The sequence below is a fragment of the Paramisgurnus dabryanus genome, chromosome 24 (assembly GCF_030506205.2).
Source record: "Paramisgurnus dabryanus chromosome 24, PD_genome_1.1, whole genome shotgun sequence".
NCBI classification, from domain to species: domain Eukaryota; kingdom Metazoa; phylum Chordata; class Actinopteri; order Cypriniformes; family Cobitidae; genus Paramisgurnus; species Paramisgurnus dabryanus.
In genome coordinates this window covers 4535358-4552006 of record NC_133360.1, presented here as the reverse complement: position 1 = coordinate 4552006, position 16649 = coordinate 4535358, and the positions used below count along the sequence as shown (strand labels likewise).

At 34.7% G+C, this 16649-nt stretch overlaps 4 long non-coding RNA genes across 4 annotated transcripts; 3 read left to right on the top strand and 1 right to left on the bottom strand.

Annotated features, from left to right (window-relative positions):
• The first annotated feature begins 2758 nt into the window (after positions 1-2758).
• LOC135721236 (uncharacterized) lies at positions 2759-3553 on the top strand. The gene is made up of 4 exons (XR_010521464.2): positions 2759-2797; positions 3189-3238; positions 3328-3391; positions 3480-3553. It is a non-coding gene; the product is annotated as an uncharacterized lncRNA (long non-coding RNA).
• A 691-nt stretch (positions 3554-4244) lies between these two features.
• On the top strand, positions 4245-7122 carry LOC135721237 (uncharacterized). Its single transcript, XR_010521465.2, has 4 exons — positions 4245-4321; positions 4916-4994; positions 5157-5220; positions 5987-7122. It is a non-coding gene; the product is annotated as an uncharacterized lncRNA (long non-coding RNA).
• A 2286-nt stretch (positions 7123-9408) lies between these two features.
• Positions 9409-11241, top strand: LOC135721234 (uncharacterized). The gene is made up of 5 exons (XR_010521462.1): positions 9409-9687; positions 10221-10314; positions 10412-10543; positions 10629-10715; positions 10826-11241. It is a non-coding gene; the product is annotated as an uncharacterized lncRNA (long non-coding RNA).
• LOC135721235 (uncharacterized) lies at positions 10879-12720 on the bottom strand. Its single transcript, XR_010521463.2, has 3 exons — positions 12186-12720; positions 11337-11473; positions 10879-11018 (listed from the first exon to the last, which is right to left on the bottom strand). It is a non-coding gene; the product is annotated as an uncharacterized lncRNA (long non-coding RNA).
• Between the last annotated feature and the right edge of the window lie 3929 nt (positions 12721-16649).

The following is a 16649-nucleotide window of genomic DNA, read 5'->3' as shown; positions in this document are numbered from 1 at the left end:
GTTTGCCCCAGGGGCGGTTCTAGACCCTTTTAAGTGGGGCTCCAGCCACCCTGCCGTCATCTTAGCCCCCCTAAAATTAGTCTTAATATTTCTACCAAACTATCAAATATATTTTTCTGAAGTTTTATTTATTTGTAAAAACAATTAATTCGAAGATAATTATTAAAAAAAACGCAAAATGCAAGACATTTAGAAAAAAATTACGAGTTTATGAGGCATTTGATTAGCTTTGCTGTTCTGCGCATGCGTCGTAACCGTCAGTGGAGGAGAGCTCGAGCGCCTGTGCTTCAGGTCACACAGAGGGAGCAGTTGTTTCATAAAATATCCAGCGTGGAAGCTCAGAAGGTATTTTCGCTAATGTTTTAATTTGTTTGCTAACCTGTATGAGTGCAGTCATGTCTACAAAATATATAAGAATATTTGCCGTCTTAAATGAGATAATAATAGGTTGGTATCCCCCGTTTATAATTCAAAACTGCTTTGCATACTGTACTGAAGCCGTGCCGTTTAAAGTTTGCCGTTGTCATGATATTTTGCGATACTACAAGGTCTATATTTGTACCTTTTTCTAGTTAACAGTAATACCAGCTGTGAATAATATGATGCTAAGTTATCGAATGTGCAATTGAGAAATATGTCATATGAGTTTAACCCACGAAATTAAACACACAAATAAGATAAACTATAAACAACATTCAGTGACTTGTTCGCTTTATAGATGGATATATAACGTTTTTTAAATGCTGGAAAGGAGAGCAAACAGGTAGAGAAAGAGTTAGAGAGACTGAAGAGGTCAGAGACAGGTAACGTTAAGAGATGATAAAGTGATTGTTGCAGTTTCATAGTCATGATAAATGTTATTATTATTAGCCCCTAAAATATACATCATTCCATTATATACTTACCCTTATGTTGTTTTAAAACATAACAGCTTTTATTTTCCGATCAGAAACTAAAGGGGTCATGTATAATTTATTACAGTCATATTTAGAATCACTGCAGGTTGTTGTTAGTAAGTTTATGAATATGGTTATGCATGCTAGAAGCATGCATGATACATCTGGAAAGTAAAACTGATTTATAATGTATACCGAAAAGTACAGTCTGACTCGTATAAATATAAATTCTCATATAAATTGTTAGTATTCATTAAACTTTGAATATACATATAGTATACATGAACTTGAATTCAAGATACACAATAATAAAAAATAGTAATAAATAACTTTTATACCTTTTATATCTGTTCAAGAGAATTTTTATTTATTTGTATTAGGTTAATAATAATAAGGGCTTGGAACTATATAGAAGAGTAATGTATATGTAGCCTACATGAATTTATTAATATAATAATACTGGTCCCAATTTGCAAAAAGGCATCATAATGCTCTCTTCACATAATCACTGAGGGCTAAGCCCCCATAAGAATGAAATCCTAGAACAGTTTGCCCCATCCCGCTATCAGCTATCGTGAAGTAATTACCAACCATTTCGTTCGAAAAATTCTAAAACAACGATGTTTTTAATACTTTAAAATAACATTTGATAAATGAACCTTTCTCTTGGAGGTTTCTTAAACAAAAGGCTGCATAGGAGGTCGCATTTGTAAACTGCATACGTCATAAAGACTGTCTTGTTACAGAATATTAACAATTATAAAGTTTTACACTATTATATTTAGTTAATCGTAGCTGTATTTATATTTAGTTAATTGTTGTAATATGCTTATGACTTGCGAATGTAATGATTAATTAACTGAAATAAAGCAGGCTTGATGACGTACTGTATGCATCCTGCATATGCGACCTGCGGAGGATGCAGCTTTCTGTTTGAGTAATATCAGCAAAGGTTTCTGGCTAAAGCTTTCACGGTGCAATGTGCATGCATTATATTCTGTCTTTTACTGCGTGTGCTGTTTTGTTTGGGTTTCCAAATGTTCGTCTGACACGCGTTGTGAATCAGGGTATCTTCCGTCCATTCCATATTCGTTTTAAAATTAAAAACCAAAAATGAAAATGAGAATGAGAATTTTACTCAAGGTTCCCAGAGGAGGGAGTGCTAGTCTGATGTTTGTATCTGTAGGAGTGATTACATTAAAGGCACTTATACGAAATTTGATGTTTAAGTTTATGCAGCGTTTGGATAAGTCTTCAAACAGTATCATGGTGGCACTCTCAAATCCCTTAGTGAGTTGCTCCAGGTACACATCCAGGTTGAGAATGCATTGGTTGAAATGTTTGTATGTATTTTAATTTTTGTATTTACTCTTTTTAACTGTTTGTATGTTTTCTCTATTTTTATCTGTCCTGTCTTGTGTGTTTTTTTTGGACATGAGTCTGGTAAATAAACTGAATTGAATTGAATTGAATTGAAAAAACAAATCGAATTTTCATTTTTAGTTTCCATTTATAAAATGAAAAAAGAAAAATAGAAATTTATACATTTTTCTAGTTACCCAGCAAACATTGGTCCGACGGCAACGTCGTGTCCCTGGCCAAAAATAGTCGGGGTATGACGGCATAAATCGGTGAAAATATGTAAAAAAAAAAAAAACATGTCATAAAAATGCATTCAGATACATTTTTACATGTCTATAGTTCTATGGGGTTACATGTATAATTGTTACTTTGACTTTTAGCTACGTGTACTTCAATATATACCCTGATGTGAATTGGATGCATGTCTTTTACAGGTGCATTTATAGTCCATCATGACATAAAAAATCCTCTGCATGCAACCATGAGGAGAGGGGGAATTTAGCAGTTTTGTCTATATATTATATAAAATCTACTGTTGGGTAAGTACATTTTGTATTATTTGATTAACGTGGTTAAGTTTTACTTGTTTGACACAAATGAACCAAAATAAACATTGCCAGAATTGTCCACACTGAGTATGGCTAAAATTAGCTAATAGGCTAAAAGGTACTTTGAACTTACACATGTTATACCATAGTATAAAGTATATTTAATGATAGAGTCAAAGTTATTACTTTAGCTTATATATGTAGCCTTTGAGAATTTCTTTCAGAAATTAAAACATCTGAAAGAGAAAAGTTATTTGGCATGATGGAATGATTTGATTGCCTACACATTGCACATGTAAAATGTTAAATACTGTTCTGTATTAAAAGCTCAGCATAAGTGTTTGATTAACTTCCTTTGCTTTTGTTTAACTTTTGTACAAAGGAAGAGCAGAACCTAATCCAAATAAAAATAAACAAGCTGTTAAAAGCCAGGTAAATGCCTCAGTTTTATACACTTAAACACATAGGAGTTGGTATTTGTGGGGTTGATATCAGTAATTACAATTTCATTTTGTTTACAGTTGAAGGTGGTCAACACAAACCAAATGAAGATGTTGCACATTCCACAAACAATAAAAAAAGAAGGTATGGCAAACTGTAGATATGGCTTAAACAGTCAGTCTACATATTTGTTAATGTTCTAATGTGTCACATCTTCTTGTTTGTGCTAAAGATCAAGTTTTGTGTCCAACACACTTGGATGAGACGTGCCCGACCCCTGACTTTGTCTACCCTACATTAAGTTGTAAGTTTTTGACTGCTTTGCTTTACTTTGAAAAAGAATCATGCTTTCAAAAAGGACTTTTATATATTTCGATATGAAACTCAAAAATGTATATAAATTGTTTTGTTGTATTTTGTTTACACAGGTGATGACACACTTCATGACAGTAAACATCGGTATCAAGATGATGTGATTGATCTATACCCTAGAATAAGCTGTGACACTATGAGACGTACGTGCTACTGATGCTTTTTGTTATTTTTTTGGTGCATTCCCACACTATACAAACACGTTGCTTGGCTCCAAAGTGCATACACTTTTGACTTTATAATGTCATTCTCATTTATAGGTAAACATTTATTCCATCAGGGTTTTGCCTGAATGTCAACATAATATCCCAAAACTTTGATATAAAAAGTGATTTATTTTAATATTTTACACTACTATGTTTTTTTTAAATACATTGTGCGTGTGTATGTTTATTGTACTTAATGAAATTACATGCAAGGTGTAATTTGTTTTGCAGGGTGACATAATGAACAGCCATCTTCCATACAACCGAAACAGGCAGAGTATTGTTTTCTTGTGTATTGTCATACACCTAAAGAGGATTTTTTGTAATTGTACAGTTATGGCGTTATTCATTCATTAATGTGTCCTTTCTTACCTTAAATAACTTGTCATTTTTCACTCCTTTTGTTTTTAATGTTATATAGTATTGTCTACAATACCAAATTCTGGATTGACGCCCCAGTACCAGAAGGCACTCCAATCCCAGAGAGCATCCCATTGTATGTGAGAACTTTACAGTCGCATCTTATTTTAAGCAGATTCTACTAGGGATGCACAATATATCGCATGTGATTGTCATTGCACATCTTGTCAGTGAAGCTGGTTCCATGATCGCCATCACCTGCTTTCAGATGGAGCGGCATTTACTACACAAAGCCTTAGTTCACTGACAATTGGGGCAATTTCGCATTAATTATCGGGGACGCATCTCCTGCAATACATGCGATATGGACCAGCTTGTCAGTTAACCTCAGCTTTGTGTAGTAAATGCTGCTCCATCTGAAAGCAGGTGATGGCAATTTACTACTAATCAAGGAACCGGCTTCAATGACGAGATGCGCATGATATCGCATGCGATTTATCATGCATCGCTGGAAACTACATTAGTGACAACACAGCTTAGAGTATAAACATGTACATTTCTCTGAATTTCAGTTAATAGTTACAAATACAGAGCTTATAATGTCTGTCATTGCTCATCCACAAAGACCTAAAGTACAGCCATCTGATTTCATAACTAATGCAGTATTACACTGTGAAGTGATTTACTGTTAATATTTTACACTACCATATAATTAACTATATTTGTACAGGTGAGGTAACACAACGAAAAAATAACATGATGGAGACTACCTGATTCTTCACCTATGGCCTTAGCTTCAAATGCAAGAAGTAAGAAATGCTATATGGCGTGTATTTTGCATTATGAATGCATTATGAATACATCAAAGATGTTGATAACAAGTTGATATGTGTAAGTTGTGATATAAAGAATATGTATATATATTTCCATCTATCTTTCTATAACATTATTTCAATTGTTTTCACATTTAGGTCCAGCAACTGTCTGAGCTGGTGGATATTCTATCAGAGACTGCATGAACAACGTTATGAACAGGTATGTGTTTCCCTTGAATTGTGTAATCCTGCATAATATTGCAGGAATATTGATTACAACCATAATTAACCCAGCAATTTATATTACTTAAATTCAGGATTTAATCTGTCACACATCACTTGTTCAGAACTATTAAAGTTCGTAGTGGCTCAAACAGTCAGCCATACTGAAAACAAGAAATCAAATCATAATTTCAGTGTAAGCCAGTGGTGTCAAACTCAGTTCCTGGAGGGCCGGTGTCATTTTTTGACAGTTACACACCTAGTTTAGGGTCTTTCTCAAGGGCACCACAGTGGGATTGAAGAGCAAGGGTACAAATGCTGTTGGTCTCACAACTGATCTAACACTTATTTAAAGCATAACATCTTTTATACAATAATTTATATATATATATATATATATATATATATATATATATATATATATATATATATATATATATATATATATATATATATATGAAGAGTTTCATTGCAAAACGAGATAACTCAGTTTTTAACATTTTTGTCAAAACATGTTTATTATTCTGTTATCATGTTATTATCTTGTTATATGGTGCTACCTAGCTGTATTTTTTAAGTTATGAAGGTTTAAATCAAAACAAACCAACTGCAGTTGAACAACCAAAAAACAAGATTTCTGAAAAATTATATATATATAATTTTAGCTGTAGACCATAAAGATTTTGAAAGTAAGTGCATGTCATTTACCTCAAATGTTTAATTGTATTTATTTTAAAAAGAAACATATTCTTCTCTTCCCTCAGATGCTGTGAGGAGGTGGAGCCCAAAAGCCACGGACTCGGAAATCGATGCAGCTATGGCAGACCACCTCAAGCACGCTCCAGGAAGAGAGCTAGGGGTTGTGAATACAAAAAATAAGCCAAACAGATGTAATGTGTTAGAAAAAAGTTCACACAAAAATGAAAATTGTTATAATTTTCTTACCCACGTGTTTCAAACCTGTATACATTTCTATTTTTTGCTGAACACAAAGATTGAATAATGTTTGTAACCAAGCATTTCTCACAACCCATTAACTGTCATAATCATTTTTTTTACAATTGTAGTAATGGGTTGTGAGATCTGCTTTTTTAAAAACATTATTTCAAATATCTTTGTGTTCCGCAGAACATAGAAAGGTATACAGGTTTGAAACATGAGAGGGAGTAAATGACTAAATATTCATTTTTGGGTGAACTATCCCTTTATATAATAAAGTATTTTGAAATTGTTATTATAGTTAAAAAAATAAAAGTCTTAAATCAGAACATGCTTCTTTTTTGCTCATGTCCACAAATAATGTGTTCTTTAATGTGTTTAATGCCTAAAGACCTACACCAAGCGACAAGTGCTATGGTTGTTAGCTTATATACATTCTGAAAATTTCATGTGTACTTTATGTGAATGGAGGCCTATGATTATTGCTTCTGACTGTAGGGTAATTAAATATAAGGTAGCCTAAACACATGAAAGACTAAACATCACATAGGCCATAAATCCCAAAAATAAGGCATAGCTGGCATTGATCTGGTACGCGGATCTGTGCCGCATCTCTATGCGGGACTGGGCCAGCTCTGTTCCATTTCCAGTTCAGATTCGTGAAACTGATCCTGACCACTTCTTGGCCGATGTGCGTTTGGACACTGGACCGTGTTAGTTAAACGGATCTGATGCGGATGGAACGGTATGTGTGGGCCAGCTCCACCCCAGTGTTGTTTTACTGTTTTGGTACGAGAGTGGGCCAGGGCTGACCCATCTCTGGTGCAGAGCCATGAAACAAATCCTGATCACTTTTGGCCCGTTGTGCATTTGGACACTGGACCATGTCCGTGAGATGGATCCGGGGTGGATCGCATGGTAGGTGTGGGCCAGAACCACCCCAGTGTGGTTTTGCTATCTGGGTTAGATTTAAAATAAACTTGAGCGCAACTTGATACCTTGATAAAAGGTAAATGTTAATGTAAAAAAAATCTACCGGTAAGTTATGTAACAATGATTAATCTATTAATAGTTATTCTTCATCTATTTCATGGAAACGCTAGGGGAAAAAATATAGGGGAAAACATTTGTTCCTTTTCAGCAGTTGATAACTTGATAAAAGGTAAATGTCATATTTTTTATATCTACCGGTAAGTTATATATGTAACAATGATTAATCTATTAATAGTTATTCTTCATCTATTTCATGCAAAACGCTAGGGGAAAAAATATAGGGGAAAACATTTGATCCTTTTCAGCAGTTTTTGAATAAGTTTAATTGAATAATATTAAAATACCTTAGGGTAGGGCTGCATGATTATGGCAAAATCATAGCTGTTTTTAGACTATTTGCATTGAATTGGAAATGATATTTTTGGAAAATATATTAATTGCAAGGCTGCAAAGAATAGTGCACTGAGGATTTAATTATATTATTTTAATATAGTCAGTGGTGAACTAAAGTGGGCCGGTCTAAGACATGAAACTCCAGGGCTGAAAATGAGTCCCACTTCGGCCCTGCATGTTACATTTTTCCAAGGTTTAAAAAAACACATGCAAAAGATACTTTCTACAAATAATTATTTATTTCTGAAAGATGCGTAGTTGAGCGATATGCTAGTATTAAAGAGACTATCATTTATTATCATTTAAGCGTGATTTCTTCTGCTTTCCTAATAAAATATTTTGTGTGACTGGGTTGACCAGCCGTCAGTCTGAGTGGATAGCTTTGCCACACTTATGAAATAATTGTTTGAGAAGATTTTTTAAAAAACCCTTAAACCTAAAGATTACTAAAGATTCTTACTGCAACTGAGGTAAAAAATACTCCACACGCAGATAGAGACATTAACTCGTCTGTCAATTCCTCCAGAAAACAGCATGAGGCGCACTTGCGAGTTTCTTTATTTCGGACAGAAGTCATTTGAATTATTTTATTGCGAAATTGGGACAAATAATGGACAGTATCGCTTTGTGACACGCAAAATGAGGATTTTAAATTTATGTAGTATTTTAATTTTAATAAAAACCAGGGGACCCCCCTAATTTATATTTTTGTGCTTTATGGGGGGTCCCTTAAGGCTTATAGGAGGTCCGGGACCCCCCCAGACCCCCTTCAATTCGAACACTGGTCCCGCGTCCTCAGTGAAGAAAGACCTCTGCTCAAGTTCAGAAACATGGAAGACACTGCGCTTGCGTCGCGTCGCACCTAATTCATTGAGAAACAGCTGAGCACGCAAACGCACACTGATAGGGAGAGACACGACGTGCTTTCACGCAAAATGAAGCCAACTTGTTGATGGCTCAGAGCATGTTATAAAACGTATTCTTAAAATCCACATTTCTGTTTTAATAAATGCTCATAGTAAATCATAGCATATTGTCTAAAACATTAGGTAGCACATTTGCGACCCATTAAAAATTTGTAATGAGTATTGTGATGAGTACTGATTGATGCCTGCAGGTGGCAGTAATGTAATATAAGATGACGTGCATTCCCTAGAGGGAGAGTTGTAATGGAGACATGCATTGTGTGCTGGACTAAATAAAGACGCCAGTACCAGATATTCTGATTATCTTTATTTGTTGTCACTGAAACAATACATGGTACCAGGAGTGGGGTAAAAAAAATCCCAATGGATTCCATTAAACCACCAGAATCGTTGAAGTTGTGTGGTAATGTTGATGCAAATTGGAGAACTTTCAAACAGCAGTTCGAGTTGTATATTGTTGCTATCGGACAAAAAGCGGCTGTGGATGAAAGGAAGGTTGCCATGTTACTAACTGATTCTGCTGATTTTTTACAGTTGAGCTGATGTGAATTATTAGTAATTGTGAATCTAATGTAAAAAAAAAAAAAAAAAAAAAAAGGGAAGATGTAATGAGTATTGTGATGAGTACTGATTGATGCCTGCAGGTGGCAGTAATGTAATATAAGATGACGTGCATTCCCTAGAGGGAGAGTTGTAATGGAGACATGCATTGTGTGCTGGACTAAATAAAGACGCCAGTACCAGATATTCTGATTATCTTTATTTGTTGTCACTGAAACAATACAAATTAGGGTCGCAACAGCAGTTCAAAAGGTCGCATATGCGACCATTTTGGTCGCAGTGTAGCTCCCTGTCATAGTTCAGCCCTCTCTGCTTTGCTTGGGTACGCCCTCAAAGACGGGGGTGGAGAGCGCTGAGTCAGAAGAGAGCTAAAATGGCGGAGGTTGGGAGTCCCTGCTTTGACTCTGTTTGCAAACTCTTGTTTCATTGTTTAAGCGATTAAATCTCTTGAGTAGACGCTGTCTCTTTAGATGCAATGGCAAAATAGCACTTTATGGACTTACACAGAGGACATCATGTTTAATACGGTTCCGGAAAAATCAGTCAGAAGTTGCTCACGGAGTTTTCACAATAACTGCTGCTCATGATGAACCGAAGCTGCGCGACGTCTCCTGCTGAAAGTTGGATTACTGTGCACTTCTGGATCACAGGCTGTAAGTATTCATGTTTATTATTTGCCTTTACTGTAAGTTACGTTACCGGTAACCGGAGCTTAACATTATGTGTAGAGCTCAGATATATATCTATGTGTAGAGCTAGAGCTAAGCTTGCAAGCTAATTGTGTTGTGTTGTAATAATGTATTTCATAAACAACGTACCATATTTACACACGTGTATGTTGAATTATGCAGACTATCGTTTTTATCGATGTTTATTTAGACGTGTTTACAAACTTGCTAAGCTGCTCCAGCTTACCGGTAAAGTTTGTTCTCATGATCAAACTCAAGTCAAGAAACTCTAAGTACAGATGATTTGTTTAACGTTATATGTATTTTACTGTTGTATTTACTTGAAGCTTTCTTAGATTTTGAAACGAAGTAAACACGTAATGTGTGTTGCTAATGTTGGGCCATGTAATACATTAACGTTTTAATGAATAGTCTAATGATTTATAATCGTTGTACTCTATTGTTATAATATGTCTTTTTGACTGATTACATGTTTGTTTTATTTGTCTATATCCTAGATTCGCAGCTGGACACATCCTTCTACACTGTATGCAAACATGCAACATCATTACACACAGTACAAGGAGTCAGACTGGCATATGAGGAGCAAAGGTATGTAACACACATGATGTATTTAGCTAGTGAAACCACTACCAGTCTTAAATGTATAACTGATGATGACAAAGTTTTTTTCTCTGCATAATCATAGGAACCCAGGCAGTAGCATCGTTTCACAATGTTTCCATCACCATCATCAGTGGATGCCTTTGCCGTCCGTAGCCTGAGATTTCAGATTTGCAGCAAAAAATGTGACTTTCCCATTTATTGGAATGCTGTGCAGGTATTTAAGTATTTTAGTAACTGTGTTAAATAAAGTACGGTAGTATTTACTTTTAAAATAAATGTATTGCTTATTTATATTGCAGCCATCCATTACAATGTCACCAAGCCGTAACAAAAGCAGGAGAGGGAAAGTACAAGGCTATGTTCCCAAAACACACAAGTGACATACTGTAAGCAGTAATGTTTTATTTCAAATACATTCATAATTAAAAACTTAATGTATGAAGCAGGGAAATAAATGATCAAAACAAAAGATTTATTGACTGCAATATTTCTACAGTTATGTGGATGATGTGATCAGGCTTGTGTTTGCTGAGGTATTTGAAGATAAGCTGAAGGAAACCCCGATTCCAATGGACCTGGCATCAGTTTGAGAGACCTTCAAAGGAGGACGTGATTGCATGCCATCTTCAGTGCAGGGGTCGTCGGAAGCCAAAATTGTGACCGATCAGATCAGGAAGCTCCAAGCATATCTGGAGAACAACACACGACAGGATGATAACCTTATAGTGTCGTCTTAAATAGCACCAGCTGACAAAGCTTTGATATGCCATTTATCTGAATAGATAGCTGTAAGAAATGAATTGAACAATTTTTGAAAGACGAGCACAACATGGTTACTAAAGTATGTTTATTTGTATATTGTTTAACATTTAAATATATATTTGTAATAAATAAACTTTTGACTAACTACTATATTTTCTTTAAAGTTACATCTTTTGTTCTTTTGGGTACTTTGTTACTATAATAATACTTTAGTGTTATTGGTTTAAAAATGTAATAAAACTTACTCTAGTCCTGCACCTCAAAGGCTTATAGTCGGTACAATAAATGTTCTGTGTGTAGGGATTTAGACAATTTGTGCAAAACCTGGATGATGAATCACGCAGGTAAGAGGCCCTGGAACCTGTTGCATTCTCCTTAAAACCTAGTAAGTAAAAACATACTGTAGCACAGTCTTTCATAATAAAGTTTACCATAGTAAAATGTAGAACTAACATTCATTTCAATTAATACTTTCTTTGTGCTACATTTGGTGTTTCCATATAGTTTGCACAGTAAAATAGTATGTAAGCAGTATTTTATAATTAAGTTTACTATAGTAAAATAATGTAGAAATTACCAAGTGAAATCGTTTTATAATCATTTCAACAAATACTTTATATGTGCTACATTTGGTGTTTCCATATAGTTTGCACAGTAAAATAGTATGTAAGCAGTATTTTATAATTAAGTTTACTATAGTAAAATAATGTAGAAATTACCAAGTGAAATCGATTTATAATCATTTCAACAAATACTTTATATGTGCTACATTTGGTGTTTCCATATAGTTTGCACAGTAAAATAGTATGTAAGCAGTATTTTATAATTAAGTTTACTATAGTAAAATAATGTAGAAATTACCAAGTGAAATCGTTTTATAATCATTTCAACAAATACTTTATATGTGCTACATTTGGTGTTTCCATATAGTTTGCACAGTAAAATAGTATGTAAGCAGTATTTTATAATTAAGTTTACTATAGTAAAATAATGTAGAAATTACCAAGTGAAATCGATTTATAATCATTTCAACAAATACTTTATATGTGCTACATTTGGTGTTTTCATATAGTTATGTAGTACGTTATAATTACCTTTTGGATGTCTTTGCAACACATTTTCGTCTTCGTTTAGCATTCTGGCAGAGCTAAGGACACCTAAAAAAGTTAAATCCAATCGCATTCATTGACGGAGATCGTTTATATCGTAACGGCCTTCTGAACTCTCTGGATCGAGCTCGAAGTGGTAAGGCAGTACAGACACCATCGTTTATAGAGAAATATAACGCTTGTTTACGTTGCCTCTGAGGCTGTGACTCTCAGTCAGAATCTGTGTCAACCCACTCGTAGTCAGGGGCGTAACCTTTCAAACACACGCCGAACCCAGCTGACCAATAACAGTTGAGTAGTCATCTGACCAATCCGATTACACTAGACATTTTGGGAGGCGGAGACAGGAACTAAACCGAGCGTTTTCCAGACAGTGGGAAATCGGTGAGGTATGTAAGCAATTTATAAGACTCACAATGCTTTAGTTCAAGTTTTAATAACATGTATGTACTATGGGATATTGCAATAACGTGCTAACGTGCCAATTTATTAGCATAATTGGTGCTCTTTAATGATCTGTAAGAATGATGCTTTATTAGTGTAAGTTTTTTGACATTTGGATATAAAGTGTTTCAATACTACAATATATGGTGTAAAAACGTCTGAGTGCTGCCCTCTTCAGGTTGAACGGTGGCAACTGCAGTTGAATTTTCCTTTTGGATGTTGGGTCCAAAGTGGCGTAAGCAGGTTCAAGCTCACCACGCCCTTGTTACGATCTCACCAAACATTTGGTACAAGCTTAGTTCGTATATGAGTCCCTAAAACACTTCCCAACAGATGTAAATAGATGAACAATGACTGAATTATCCCCTTATCTTTTTCTTTTCTTTTTATTTGTTTTAATTTTATTATAATTATTTGTTTTGTATTTATATACATATGTAATTCCTGTTTGTATTAAGAGCTGCTCCCTCAGCATGCAGCCATGTTTGTTTGTAAATCTTGATATTTTCAACAAAAAAAAAAAAAAAACAAGCTTAGTTCGTCCTCTCTATCTCCGTTGGGATCTGCCCACTTTTCTTGCATTTTTCAAATATTGCCAGTGGGTGGAGTCAGGCTCTGACCAGGGGTTTAGTTACGCTTTAATGCAATGCTAGGACTAGACTAAAAGGTATGTTTGAGCTGTCTTCTCTGAAAATAACATCTGTGGTTATGGATCCATAGTCCTTTTTGCTTTGTTTTTTACATCCTCTAATGTTTCAAGATACTAACTCAAAAATAACCAAGTAAAAATGTTTTGACAATCGGCGTGAATATACCACAATAAAACAGTAAAAACTCAGAATTGAACTCTGAATGTCACATTTTACACTATCAGCATCATATCATAATATGTAATTCTGTTCGTTTTGCTTTTTCCTCATATAGCAGTAACAGTGAGATCTCACTTGTGTCTCTTATTTTACCTGACACTTTTAGACAACATTACAAAGACAATAATATATTACTAACGTGATTAGCCTGCTGGACGAATTGTAAAAAACAGCACAATGTAAGCACTGCTAGTACAGGCTAGCTGAATATATCTTAATGATTACAGAGATAAGACAACACATAAAACTTGCAACCTTTCTCAGTTTGCACATCTGGACAATTCAATTTCCTTAAATCTCCTTAAACAGAGGTGAACTTTTCTTGTAAGCAAGACCACAATAGACATGTCAATGGAAAATGCCCTTGGTTAAAATAAAACACAATTATCAAAGTAAAGCATATCCTGTAATACACACAGGTTGCATTATATCAGTGTCAGTGAGTTAAACCTCCTATAACCCTATGTTCAATGTAACTTGTAGAGTGCCATGTAGTGACGGATCAAACGGACACTCATGTCAAGCTTGATGAGGACACAGTCAAAGCTTTAAAAGGTAGACTGAGGAGTTAACAAAATTCTAATGCCTATCTATGTTCATTAATTATTGGTTAATTTTGTATATATTCTGTTTCCTTTTCACAGACCTTGTGATTAAGTCTTCAGTGTCTGAATGGCAAGAAGAAGTGACCCTCCACTTAAACGTGACATTTAAACTGCTCTGTGTTTTGGTTCAGCCATTTGCAGGTTTATCTCGAGTTAGTTCAAATGCACTTCTGCATTTTTTCCAGTAACTTTTTGTTTAGAGAATTACATCATTATGATTATATAATTATTCAATGGTTGCATATTCATAGTGTACTTTTCATATTGATGTATTAATGTTCCACAATTTGATAAAAGTAGCTCATTGCATTTCACTGATCTTTGTTTTATATTGTAAAGTCATTTCAATAGCAGTAAATACATACTTAGTTGTTTCTTTAACATTTAATTTGTTGTTAATGATGGAAGAAACCGGTTCGTATGTATGAATACAGAATAGGTATCATTTTAGAATGAGTTAAAAAATGTTTTGGTGGCAAACATGCAGGTAAAATAGTATACATAACATTCTAATAGTATACTTGACTGTAATTCAAATGTCAAAATAAGTCTAGTTTTTAGACCAAAAATATCAAATTTAAGTGATTTTGTGCATTAAACAAGCCAAAAAAAAAATCTGCCAATGGGTTAAGCAAAAAATCTTGAACCTTTTTCTAAAACAAACACTAAATTCAAGAAAAATTCAAAATTTGCTTACCCCTTTGGCAGATTTTTTGTTCATGCAAAAGATCACTTAAATTTCATATTTTTGGTCTAAAAACTAGACTTATTTTCTTACATCATTTTGCTAATCAAGAAAATACATCTTGATTTAAGAATTTTTAGATATTTCTACTGAAAACAAGACAAAAATACTAAGTAAGAAAGTCATTTTATTTGCAGTGCACACTGCAAAAAATTATTTTCAAGAAAAAAAAAATTCTTAGTATTTTTGTCTTGCTTACAGTAAAAATATCTAAAATAATTTAATATAGTTAAATCTAAGTCTAGTTTTTAGACCAAAAATATCAAATTTAAGTGATTTTGAGCATAAAACAAGCAAAAAAATCTGCCAATGGGGTAAGCAAATTTTTCCTGAATTTAGTGTTTTATAAAAATTTTAAGATTATTTTGCTTACCCCATTGGCAGATTTTTTTGCTTGTTTAATGCACAAAATCACTGAAATTTGATATTTTTGGTCTAAAAACTAGACTTATTTTCTTGGGTCGTTTTGCTCATTAAGAAAAAGCATCTTAATTTAAGAATTTTTAGATATTTTTCCTGAAAACAAGACAAAAATACTAAGAATTTTTTTTCTTGAAAATCATTTTTTGCAGTGTATGTCTGGTTTTATGTTCCAGGGTCACATAAGTTGCGTTGTGTGCTTATGGTGTGTTTTTTTGCCCATTTTTTATGCGTCATTATTCAATATTTTTCCCGTCCTGCTGTCATGTTTTTTTATCTGATCTTTTGTCCCCACCACTTTTTAACACAAACTGACGCCCCTGTGTATGAGTCACATCAAAAAAGTTGCATATGCACAGCAGAGCATGTGAGATCTGCATTAATGTTTGCTCAAAATCGTGGATAAGCAAATGTTCACAGTATGATAACCGTACATGCAAAAATCGGGGTATACTGCCATATACTGTTACAACCCTACATCTTCATGCCCTGAATGTGCATCACACAAATCTCCATCAACTGCAAGATGCTAACCTATCAATATGGGCCAACATTTCTAAAGAATGCTTTCAGCACCTTGTTGAATCAATGCCATGTAGAATTAAAGGGGGATTTATAGTCGTGCGTAGGTCCTACGGCGTAGCAGCGACGGCGTAGGTTCCGCGTCGGTTTTCATTTATACTTGTGCGTCGCCGTCCGCGTCGACGTGCAAAGACACGCGAAACCGCTGGTTGGCAGTAATCACGCGTGTAACCACAGTAGCAGCAGAAGTCGTCACAGAAGAAGAAGCTAAGCAAGTTAACCCACAAACGAAGAAAAAATAGCAACTTGTTGTGTATAATTTGAGAAGACCAGCAATGATGTAAGTAAATAAACAGCGACTTATGTTGCAGTTTTAGTTAAATCACTCCTCAACTTGGCTCATCTTTGTTTTCACCGTCTCAACCGGAAATACCTATGACGCAGTTTTTTTACCTGACGGGAGGGGTTCTGGTGGACCAATCACAGAGCTTGCGGTCCGCGTAGGTCCGACGCGCTGTTAGGAATTTTGTGAGGTGCGCGTCAGGCTACGCAGAGCTACGCACAGGCTACGGATAGCCTACGCCGTAGCTACGGCGTAGCACCTACGCACGACTATAAATCGCCCTTAAGGCAGCTCTGAAGGTGAAAGGGGGTCAAACACAGTATTAGTATGGTGTTCCTAATAATCCTTTAGAATTGCATTTTACTGGCAGTTACATGTGTCTGTACTATTACGTATGTTTGTACAACCTATCAAAAAATTCCTTGTGTGTCTGAACCTTAACACACTTGCCAATAAAACTCTTTCTAATTCTGAGAGTTAAAAAAACAAGTGTGTTTACAT